Raw genomic sequence first — 13,165 nt, 5'->3', positions numbered from 1 at the left:
GGACGGGGCCGCAATGGGGGGGGGGGGGGGGGAGACGAGGAGAGAGACACTGACCAACATTAGGGGAGGCGGGAGACACCAACCGACGCTGGGGGGAAAGAGGAGAGACACCGTCCGACGCTGGCTGCCCTTAAAAATCTCCTTAGCCCAAAAGGGGTCACGAGTGGAGAAAGTTTAAGAAGGCCTACTCTAGACCATATTAGGCTTAGGTTGCTAAATGAAATAGGTAAACAAGTACACATGAAAATATTGTAGCTGACCGTGGATGTAGAAATTGATAACTTAAAGTGTATGACTGGATGAAAAAATAGGCAGAGCATTCCCCCATGATTTTAAATCAACATGACAGCCAAGGAATTAACATTTTCAGAACAAGAATTTAGCAGCACAAACTTTCATACTGCCTCACTGCTGTTTTTCTTTAAAATTGGGTAAACATTTTGGGAAATAGTTAGCAGCTCAGGATCTGCTATCACTAGAAAGCTTTATTGCTTAATTATGTTCCAGAATGGCCTCAAAAGAGTCTATATGTAGCACATCTAAAGTCCATGGTGCCCACTCACTGAAGAGAACCTCTCACAATGGTTAGTACTAAAAATGGATGCATACTCTTGTGCTACATGTTGCATGTATAATATGATAGTGTAGCCCCCACCACTTTTTTTTTTTAATGGCTAGTAGAACTTTAGTGTTGCCAGAGCTGTAGTCAGTCTGGCTGAATTATAGTTGGCATTTATCTGGTTAATTGTAGGTGTCCTAGTATTGATTGTACCTGCCTAAGTAGGAGCTGGGGAAGTGCATATAAACTCTGGGAAACTGCTATGTGGTCAGTCCTGTCCAAATCTAGTTCCAGTCTGGTTGGAGTTCCAACCGGCTCAAGTGCGGGAAATTCTTTTCTAGACCTCAAGTTTGGAGGAGGCCTAATACTAATTGAGGAGGAGAACCAGGGAAGCTGATGGCTGCTGAAGGTGCCTGGAATGGAATGGACCTCAGGAGAAAGTCTTGTGTCTCTCCTACTGAAGAGCTCATGCCTATCTCTCTTCAGCTGTTGCTCAACTACCCAGTGCCCTATTAATCCTGCACTGTAGAATACTTAAAGCATATGTGTCAAACTAATTTGTGCATGCGTTCCGGTCCAGTGCTATCTGCAAAAATGCTGCATGCACAACTTTTTGCAGATCGCACTGAACCAGAACGCATAACCAATGTGCCACGCATTCGGGTGGGGCGGGGTGTGTGTTCAATAAACACTGAACCAGCCCTCGACTTGGAGCATTTTTTAAATTTTGGCCCACTGTGTATTTGAGTTTGACACCCCTGACTTAAAGAGACTGGTGAGTCTGGAGTTCTGTTCTGTCTATTCTTCTCATGGATGTCCTAAGCCCTAAACCCTCTCTCCCAATTCAAGTGTTCCAATAAAAGTTCTTCAGTTTCATATTTCTGGCCTGGATCTTAGCTTTATCAGTCACTAGCAGAGGGTGGTTAATGCTATTGGGCAGCAGGTTGCTAAAATCCCGTAGACAGGCTATGGCAGATCCAGGTATTCCAGCGGCTCCTTAGGGGGTGAGTGCCACACGAGTATAACATTTTGAAGTAGATATAAAATCTACTAAATAATACCAATTCAGGTGCCCATGAAGAGTGATTATTGCATATTTGTGGTCAGAGTTACTTAGGCTTCCGAAGTCTTCATGACCCCTACTGATACCAACCTGATGTGTGCCATGATTTTGTGGTCAGCGTGCCAAATAAGGGGGCACGCTCTAGTGAAATGATAGAACCTGGGGAAGGGCGGGAGGGTCAGACGCGACCTCGCTGTGACGTGACAAGGAGCTCCCTGTCACCCTTCTTAACCCCTTCGTGACGGGAGACGTACACTATCACGTACCTGAGGCTGAGACTGGAAGATGGGGAGGCGCCTCTTGCAGTTCGCGTCCTGCGACCCCTGGAGTTTGGAACAGAAGGGCGCAGGGCAACGAGGAGCACGAGTGCCGAAGACTGGAAACGAACACTGCGTGGGAGCAGCTGAGAAGAGAGGTCAGGAAGCCAAGGTCAAATCCGGTCGGGCAGGCAAGGTACAAAAACGTAAGGCAATCTCAAGGTCCAGGAAACAGGCCGGGGTCAAGGGCTGGCAGCAAGCAAGAGAGTAGTCCAGGGCAATCCGAGTCAGAGGCAGGCTTTAAACAATACAGGAACACAGGATACAACACAGCAAGCTGACAAGACCATCAGCAATGAAAGAGAGGCTGACTCCTCCTTAAATAGTCCCAGGATACTGACAGCTACCTCACTTCCTGTGTGGTTTCCCGCACATTTTGCCGCCATTCCCGCGCATGCGCAGTTTGCCGCGATTTCTCGCGCATGCGCCGTTTGCCGCGATTTCTCGCGCATGCGCAGTTTGCCGCGATTCATGCGGTTAACAACCGTGCCTTTACAGTGCCCCCCCCCAATGGGCAACCTCCGGATGCCCAATTTGGCTGCAACTCAGCAAAAATGTCAAAAGTGTGTCAGTCATTTACGAACAGAAACCAAAAACAAGCTCAGTCATGAAGGGGTTAAGGGGAGGAGAGCCGCCGCAACTCCTCCCACAAACACAGCCAAGATACCTTGGCCTATTACTTACTACACATTAAAAGCTGAACTCCAGGAATTATCTTTTATCAATTCTTACATTGGTCCAGCTTGGCTTGATGTAAGTATCCATATTTGATATCCGGAGGGCCCCAGGGGATTCTGAAATTCACTATAGTAGTCTGCGTTACATACAGTAACAGCCGTGATCTGCTGGGGCTAGTGGCTTCCCTTCTGCACACTGAGCACAGGGGGTTGCTCATTTGGCATCACTGCCATTTAGAGAACGCCTTGTATTTCTTTCATTGAATATAAGGTGAGGTGTTCTTTGGTTGCACGAGGTGGAGAGGAGGGGCAGATGACATCACAATTTGAAATAACTGCTTTGGGTACATTTACTCTTAGAATCTAATCTTTCCAATGCTACTGTTCACTTAAACTTAAAGTATAGCTAGAGTCAAAACTTTTTATGTTTTTTAAAAAGGTAGCGAATGGTTGCAATCCAACCTGTGTTTCAGTGGGGAGAATTTCCTTTACTTCTTCCCCTGTAGACACAAAAGGAAGTGAAATTCTGTCTTTCCAAAGTGAGCAAAATCCAGTTGTCTCGGAAACAAGTATCCCTATTGGAAGATTTCCCCTTTATTCCTGTTCTGGTGACAACTCAAAGTGTTAGTTTTTTTCTTGGACTTTCTGTCCCAGTAACAATGGCCACCAGGGTAAATAGTGAGAGTGAATCTCCCCAGCAGGCACACAAACAGCAATGAAAGCTTTACACGGGTTCTACACACTCACTATTCTTATCAAAAACGTTTTGGGCTTCAGATACACTTTGCTTGCCTTCTTGTATATAGAGTGTTCTATTACCTACACACTAGTCATACAAACTCTGTGCAATAAATAGAGCAGTAGGTATAAATAATATTATTAAAATGTTCTTACAGTTTTTAAGTATTGGTAGACCAGATGGAAATGAGAATTGCAGATTTAAATTTGACCAGAAAATGTATACTCCATGACGGGCCTAACACAGCCTACAAAAACAATCTCTAGGATCAAGAATTATCATTAAACTAAATCAATAGGAAAAAATTGCAGAAAATTCAAAAATGGCTTGGCCAGCTGATTTGAAAAATGTTCCGGAGGGCTTGGCAGCGAAAAAGTTAAGCCATCAGCATACCAAGACATTTTGGACAATTTCATGCTCCCAACTTTGTGGGAACAGCTTGGGGATGGCCCCTTCCTGTTCCATCATGACTGCGCACCAGTGCACAAAGCAAGGTCCATAAAGACATGAATGAGCGAGTTTGGGGTGGAAGAACTTGACTGGCCTGCACAGAATCCTGACCTCAACCCGATAGAACACCTTTGGGATGAATTAGAGCAAACTGTGAATCCCAGAGATTGTGTTCTTAAAATCTACCACTAGATGGCGACTGAATACCTTAATGTTAGAGATATACAGTATATATATGAGTTGGTTACATTATTATATTCTTTTAAAATGTATAGTACAATCTTGTTCATATCATTATCTAAAATCTAATGTTATGTTAACCCCCGATATCCATGTTTAGAATGAGCAAGCACTGAGAACCAGTAAATGCTGGCCATGGATGTAGCATTTGATAACTTAGAAAATTGCAAAGTGCTGTCATCTTAACATGTTTTATGGGTGGTGGATTAGGAGTTTAGCCAGACTTACACTAGGGCAGAGTTTCTCAAACTGGGGGGGGAAGGGGGGGGGGGTCAGTTACGCCTCTGAATATAAGTTTAAGGGCTTTTGTTTTACCCATTTTTATTTTGCAGGCAAAAAAGTATTTGTTTCTACACAAAGATGAATAACTAATGGAACAAAAAGCTTGCAGCCCTGGCCAACAATCCCAAAAGGCTTCTGTCTCACACACAGACAGGGTGACCATGCTCTATCACAGCCTTTCTCAACAAGAGTTCTTCCAGAGGTTGTTAGAGGTTCCAATAAGCAAAGTTTGCCTCTCAGGGATGCAACCACTCACACTAATAACATTTTTGCTATAAGGGGGCATTATTCTCAGTGGGGGGGGGGCTTTTCCCATTGATCGCTATTGTAAGGGGGTGCTTTTTTTACTGACCACCAGGAAGCACCATTTTCACTGTCTGCATCTATTAGTATTCCTATAGTTATTATTAGTTACATTCATTTTGTAGAAAAAGCTACAGTATATGGTATGGGTGGGTCCATGTGTGTCACTTACCTGGGGAAGAGATGGCACCATGCTGCTCTATAGGAAGAAGGCAAGCCAGCAGAGGCAGTGTGATGCTTTGGGCAATGTTCTGCTGAGAAATCTTGGGTCCTGCTATTCATGGGGATGTTACTTTGACACGTACCACCTACCTAAACAATGTTGCTGACCAAGTACACCCCTTCCATGGAAACGGTATTCCCTGATGGCAGTAGCCTCTTTCAGAAGGATATTGTGACCTGCCACACTGCAAAAATGGTTCAAGAATGATGGTTTGAGGGACACAACAACAAGTTTGAGGTATTGACTTTGCCTCCAAAGTCCCTATATCCCAATCCAATCGAGCATCTGTAGGATGTAAATGAAAAACAAGTCTCATCCATGGAGGCCCAACCTTGCAATATACAGGACTGAAAGGATCTGCTATTGATGACTTGGTGCCAGATACCACAGCATAACATTTAAAGCAGATCTTGCTCAAAACACCTGTAAGGAAAAAATGTTGACTATTACAACTCATCTTCACATTGGCTTCTACCAATGACGTCTAGGAAGAGGGTGATGTAATTCCCTTCATGTGAGATCTGGGAAATACAGTGTTGCCCAAATTTCACTGAGATGCTCTCAGTACTGTACTGCAGCTCCTTCTGTATAATTCTGAGTACTCACCATTCCCTGGGATCGCTTCAGTAAGAGGATGACATCATCCCTTGCACCATAGAAGCTGAACGGAAGGAGAATATAAGATCTATCTTTTTCCCCCAACAGGTGTCTACCGGCGGCACTGCCTAGAACCATCATAAACAAGTGGGTAGATTCAAAACAATCAAGAACTATCCCCCGAATTCATAATGGTGTTATATGCACTCATAAGAAAAAAATATCCTATACAGTGCTGTATGACTGATAGTGCCCTAGCAATTAAGGATTATGTCCCAACAGCATCCTTGGTTGCTGTGCCAACAGCATCCTAGCAACCAAAGATGCTGTGCCAACAGCGTCCTAGCAACCAAAGATGCTATGCCAACAGCTTCCTAGCAACAAATTATGTTATGCATCTGACAGCATCTTAGCAACCAAGGATGCTGTGTGGTTGACAGTGTGCTAGCAACAAAAGACGCTGTGCCAACACTCTCCTAGCAACCAAGGTCCCTGTTCCGATAGCATCCTAGTAACCATGGGTGGAGTAGGGTGCAGCACGGCCCTGCTTTATTTACACTTTCCTCATCTCAGAACTGGCTTTATTTGTAATGTGGTTATTGAAGCCGTTGGGACATATTAGGAAAGAAGTGCAAATAAGAAGTATCAAAATGTATCAGAACTATCACCAATGCTAGCAAAAGGCTTTCATGAATTAGACACAGGCGTTTCTAACGCAATAATACCGCTAGAAAAATCCTTTTAGAATTGCGGCTTATGTATTGTCACTCTTCCTCCACTCATTGTGCCACAGTCACCAGAGGGTGAGGCATGACACACACTTAGCATGGTTACACATAAATGTTAATGATCTTAAAAAAAGTCTGGAACAAACATAATAATTAGATCTACTAATTTCCAGTGATCATTTATTGACACTAGATGAGGATGGGACGTGCAGGTATGAGCTGGCTGATATCTGGTATCGGAGTTTTCTCTTAGGGGTCCTACTACAAATAGTTTGGTCTGTGGAGAAGTATGAGAGATAGGTATTGCAGACAACATTGGGCCCAGCTTATTAGGGGAAACAATAGTGATCAGACAATGTCATCTAACGTTACTATTTCCCCTAAAAAAAACCTCAGAAAGGGATCTGTACATTTACTTAATGGGCATGACACAAGACTGTCACCCAGTCCAGTCAAAAACATTAAAATCATACATCAATCTTAGGTTTATGGATACATATACAAAAAAACATCCCCTGAAATCTTTTTTCCACGCTACCTGAAGGTTAGGAATGAAACCTGAAAAACATTTGGCAATTAAACATTTACAAAAAGCAAATATACTCAGCATCACAAATACATCATACTTTAGCAAATAGAGCTCATGTCCCTATTTCCCTGGTTAATGAAGCAATAAACTGACATATCTATGACAGTTACCTTGGTGTTATAATCCTGTTAATGCCTACCTAAAATACTATTGATGTAATTAGAGCATGACTTGGAAAGATCATGTACTGAAACAATTTGATATTTCTTAAATCTTTAAAATGAAAACTGTTCTCTATAAGATTCATGCATGTTTATCATCACTGACCTTCTCCTAAACCCTTTTGTATTTACCATGTAACATATTTTTTACTTTTATACATATTATGGCAACAGAAAATGTTGGCAGCCTCTGTTGTCTGGACCTATATTTCTACATTAGTGGTACTCAAGTGGAGGCCTTCCAGTGCTTCCTTGGCCCTAATGGATCAATTTATATGTACAATACTTTTTTCTTCCTTTACCCCCTTAAAGTATAATTGTGGTCAGGCTATGTACATTCATATAGTTACATTATGTTTAAGTGGGACTATGGGCAAAATAAAAAATAAAAAATGCTAGTTGGTCACTTGCAATAACAAGTCCCACTTGCAACACAGCTTTATAACCTGATAATCCTGCCAGTAGATCTGTTTTTTTTTTTTCATTTTCTGTTATAGGGTGACAATGCTGTTCACTCTGCAATGCAAGTTTGTGCCAGTAATGTTGCTGTAGGCTTTAAAATCCATCTACATTCCACATGTCCATCTAAGACTATCTCTGTGGGGAAAAATACCCTTGCATTGGGGCTACCGCCACACTGCAAGGGTTTCCTGCTTGTTAATGTATAAGTGACTTTGTGTAAAGGAATCTCATTTACCTAATCCCCACTCCTGTAGACTCCAAGACCAGCACCAGCAGCCTCTTCCCCCCTCTGCTCCGGTGGTCTGAGGCCCATTGATGTCATCTTATACAATGCATAGCCTTAGATTATAGGTAAGAACACCACAGGCACGAGCTCAGGGAAGATGAGTAGAGTGCCGACTGTCAGGGGACTAGGGATGATTTAAGTAAAACTGCTTTACCCAGGTCCCCTAGACCTAAACAAATAGTTAACCATTACAGTGCAGGGGTAGTCCCACTGCAAGGGAAGATTTTTTCCCCCCGCAGATAGGCATTAAAGAATATCCTAATTACTGCAGAATAGCAGTCCTTAGATATGATGGCTGCATTGGTTTCCACTTTAAAGACTAAGTACATTTAGTACAGAAAAATACCCTTTGACCCCATCAGAAAAGTTGTGTAACTTGCTGTGCACTGACCTGAAATTTCAAACAAAATTATCAGTTTTCTTAGCTATCTATATGTGAAATACAAAGCAACTTCCCACTGTGTAACAGAGAGGCAGAAAGGGAAGGTGCTTGTAGTCTATAAATCAGGAAAGCAGCATAGGGTGCCAACTCTGCTCCTCAAGAGATACAGTAACGGCGAGTGAGAGTTGTCACCCCAGGAAAGAAAATGTGTTACTGACAGGATCACCAGGTAAAAATAAAGGGAAACAAAGTCTTAAAAGAGGAAACTAATGCAACCATCACATCTAAGGACTGGTAGCTGCACTTTATTCCATTAATGTTTTTTGGTTTAGAGACAAAAATTTAAACCTAACTCCAGCAAGCATGCTTCAGCTTGACGCAATAATGTTAAACCTCAGCATGGGTGTGTGACCACCTCTGCTGTGTGCTTCTCACTAGAGGCCATAGGAAAACCATGCAACACTAGCAGGTAAAACCAGACAATGCCCAGAGCTATGAGAAGTCTGATTCTGAACACCAATATAAGTAAAGCCTTGTTTACGGAGCTTATGTCTGTCATGTATCACTTACATAATGTCACACATAATAATGCTACCGCAGTAAAGACAAATACATGATCATTGCACTGGATTGTGTTGTCAGCTAGTAATGATAAATGTTTTTTGGGAAAGTACAAAAGAAAACAAAGATAAAACCAATGCTGTTGTTCAGTCTTTACTTTCTGTCTTTATCTGACACACTTTGGAAATAGTGAGTCACACCTTCAGTTATGAAATGCACTCTGACCATTCTGATCCCACAGAACAGCCTTAAGGTCCCCACACACCTTACGATAATCGTACGATAATCCCGGGAAACCCCTCGATCGCACGATTATCGTAAGGTGTGTGAAAGCCGTGCGACCTCTACTACTGTAAGGTCGCACGACTTTTAACTTACGGACATGTTCGAAAACCCGCCGAGCATCGTACGATGTTCGGCGGGTTTGTGCCATGTTCGTACGATAAAAGCCGTACGGGCCGGTGTGCGCAAGCGCACTCTGCCCGTTCGGCATTGCGGTCATCGGAAGCCCGCCCCTCAGGGGGCGTGGCTTGCGATCATCGCAAGTACGATCTGCCTATGCAAAATAGGCAGATCGTACGTTTTTTTAAGTACCTTACAACCATTGCAAGACAAAAGTCTTGCGATGGTTGTAAGGTGTGTGCCCAGCCTTCCATGAAGGTGATTACAGAATGATCCAGTCACTTTATACTGCCCACAGTTATTCTCAGCTTCACACATAGAGTAACAGCATGGTATTATATTGACTACAGTATCTTAATTCTAGAAGTTATCACACTTGGGAAATTTTATTTTAACCCTTGGCAATTTCTTGGATTTCTAGTAAAACCCCTCTTTTTGTTCCCTGGGTCAAACAGCATCCCCAAAATCTGTTTGCCAATTGGAAATAATGTTTACACCATACCACATACTTTGCTTTTTGTTTTTTTGTGATTTGGCAAATGCCAATTTGTTTAAAAAGGCATGTTAAAGGTCCATATTTACAAAAACTTTAGAATGAGTTATTTGACATTACATAATGGTATCCCATAACTCCTCCATTGAATACAATGAACTTCATTGTAATGGTATCCCGTAACTCCTGCAAGGAATTCAACGAACTTCACTGTAACACAAATAAAATAGGTGAGAAAATAAATCACCAGGTAGTAACACATACTCATCTAGTTTGATTTGAACCACCGTTCTTTTTATACACTAAAAGCTTTTTGAACATAAAAACTAACCGCTCCAATTTATACACTAAAATGTTTTAAATCATAAAAATGATTGCTTAAATAATCATTTAAAAAAATATATACAATCATTGGTATAATTCCCGAATTAATCCCTTTTAACTACATTTCTAAAAGATTAATATCTTCCTATCATCCATAGGGGATCACCTTGCCTTATTATGTGATATAGATTTTATTCTTCTCGGCCTATATAAAGCAATCCTGTTCTACCTTATGGAGAAAGCAGGGATGTCACTTCCTCCTCTCAAAGAGAAACTCACCTCCTAGATTATCTGCAGCCAGGCACTGTTCCTCCATGTGCTATTATGTCTCTATTTAGTTACCAGGGCTTATACCCATGAGTACTCAAGGAGGTCAGTAACCTAGAAAGAAGGGCAGCATTTATTTAGATTTAAACAAAGGCATTTGACATTGTGCCCTGCAAACACTTTATTTTATGAACCAAGATCCTTTGAGGTGGAGGCGATTATATGTATATGGATAGGAAACTTTGGGGCCAGTGCTGTTAATGTGTTTGTAAACTACACTGAGGTTGTAAAATTTCTGTATTTGCAGATTATATAAAATTTTGCAGGGAAATAAATAAAGCACAGTATGTAGCAACATTACATGAAGATCAGGATCAAATAAGGGGATGGCGAAGGCTGGGCAGATGAGGTTTAACACCGAGAAATGCAAAGTTATGCATTTGTGTGCTAAAAACTGCAGGCAAGATATTCATCAGGAGGGGAGAATCAGTGATAGAAAGAGATTTGAGGGATCTCGTAGACCACCGACTTATCAATAGCATGCACAAAAAAGCAAGCAAAGCAAACAGAATACTCTGATGCATCAAAAAGGGTATTTATTAGAGGGACAAAACATTGGTTCAGCCTCATCTTGAGTATGCAGTTCAGTTTTGGTCTCCAATTAATAGAAGGGATAACCAAGAATTGAAAAAGGTCCAGCAAAGGGCAGCAAATAATGATGATCATTCTAAATGTATACATATCCATGTATGCTGTGCTTATTAGGAAAGGCATCTAGAAGATTTTTGGAATTTGTCAATGCTTCTAGCTGTTATCATAACCTGGAAAAGGGCTTTCCACATTTGTGCTGCATTGTAAAGAACTCTCTACATAATTTTAGATTAAACCTCCTTTCTTCTAACATTAAATTGTGTCCACATGTCCTTTTCAGGGACCTAAGATGAATGAAGTTGTTACTGCCTGTACAATGTGTAGATGGTTATCATGTCTCCTCTCAAGCACCTGCTCTCTAAGGTAAATAAGTTTAGATTACTAAATCATTCCTCAAAGCTGAGGTCCTTTAGCCCTATTAATATTATTATTATCATTATAGTTCATTTAATCCGATATAAACACATAGGTTGGACTGGATGGATCTACAGTATGTAGTTTTTGCAACCTTTCCAAACTCCAATCTATTATGTAATTAATACATATTTTAAGTGGAGTTTGCAACTAAAACAACAATATATATTTTATATTTGCAACTGCAATTTTTATTGTAGCAGTTTTCTAATTTTATGATGGAATAAACTACATGGGTTCATAGAACCATGCATATTATTTTATAGAGTTTATTTTTGGTAAAAACCAAGTCCAAGTTTTGTGCACCAAGCAATGCTGATTTTGGTTGTTGCTTTAGATCTTTAGTGTGTGAAGAAAAAACATTTGCTCTGTTTCTGGTGAGTCAAAAAACAAAGACGTAACGTCCGATTAAATGTAAGCTCTGTTGCAAGCCACATTTTCAAACATTAGTACTAGTGGGAGTACAAGAGAGAAGAGACACACCTGTTTGAGGATTTAAACCTTACTATTTACCAGATTACACAAGCATATTATTTTATTAGAAACCACAGGCTCCAACAAAAATTCCCAAGTCTTACAAATTGTCACCTGCATCCGCACACCTCTTTGTCAGTATATGTGCTTCTTTATGTATTTAACAATTCACAGTGTCATGTATCAATATTTCTTAATCCTCTCTGTAATCTCACTGATGAGATTGACAGTTACTCACCATCATTCGCACTATATAAATGGTAACTTGTGAATAACCAGAGACTGATTCCCACAAGAGTAGTTGTACCAAAATGGTGAGTTCATAAGTTATTTAACTACCGTAGATCTAAATTGGATGATATTTAATTTGCTTAAGTACTGTATCGTTAACATCTGGATTTTTTCCTAAACAGTTTTCTCCCTGTTTCATCCCTTTGGTGTTGCATCACGGTGCTGCTGATCTCCTTCAACCTTTTTCAGGCACAGTCACTCCAGTGGAAGCTGCAGTCATTGCTAAAGACCAGCTTTCTGACAGTGACAATGGTGGAGCACACTATAAAAGGAGGTGCCTGAACAAGGACCTTCCTGGCAGGGTTACCAGATACTGAATGCTGCAAATGACATTAACATTTTACATTTTGTGAGATTTCTGTGATTGTGTTTAGAGGGAATATACATTAGCTTTGTACATATGTTATCTATTTATAATAGTCAGGACTAAAAAAAAAACACATTTTTTTTTTAACTTTAGTCAGATAAATATGCAATATTATATATTCATATTTTGTATTTTATTCATCAGTAAGTGAAGACCTTACAACTTTTTGAAAAAAAAGTATTTTATTTGCAGGCTCCATGGACAAATTTACATACACCAGTAAAATGAATTGATTCATCTCAGTTTACTCAAGGCAGTGGCTCACCCCTTATTAGAAGTCTGATATTTCAGTCAGTTGAAGGGAGTTTCAAACCTAGCATGTGCTGAGCTGTTTTTTTTAACTAATACACAATGCTCTGGGAATCTTTTTCCTTGCATGAAATGCTTATTTATAAAACAAAGATTGTAGCTGTAATGTCATTAAAAACAAAGACTAAGATAAAAATGGACCCAAAACCATTGTAGTTTTAAAAAAACAAAAACGATTTTAATTATGCTCTAGGACTTGCTCAGGCATGCTCAAATGTAAAACAGTAATTACAAACAGTGGGATGTAGCATATGGGCAAAAGAGTACCACAACTTAAAATGTATGCAAAAATTCTCTGTTAGTTGGAATTTCATGTTAATGCCAAGAGCAAAAAACAAAAGCTTAGCTTAAACAGATGGTATAAAAATACACTGCCACCTTTATTCTACAGTATTTTATACCAAAAAAGAATGCAGGGTGCAGACAGGAACTCCGCAAACACTCATAGCTGAAGCAGTTTTATAATGGCTTCTATACAGATGACTAATACACTGAGTGGCCAGATTATTATGACCACCCCATCAGTACTTCGTTGGGCCACCTTTTGCCTTCAA

This window comes from Nanorana parkeri, unplaced genomic scaffold, assembly GCF_000935625.1.
Source record: "Nanorana parkeri isolate BGI_ZX_2015 unplaced genomic scaffold, ASM93562v1 scaffold1488, whole genome shotgun sequence".
NCBI lineage: Eukaryota > Metazoa > Chordata > Amphibia > Anura > Dicroglossidae > Nanorana > Nanorana parkeri.
Note: the sequence above shows the minus strand (reverse complement) of the source record.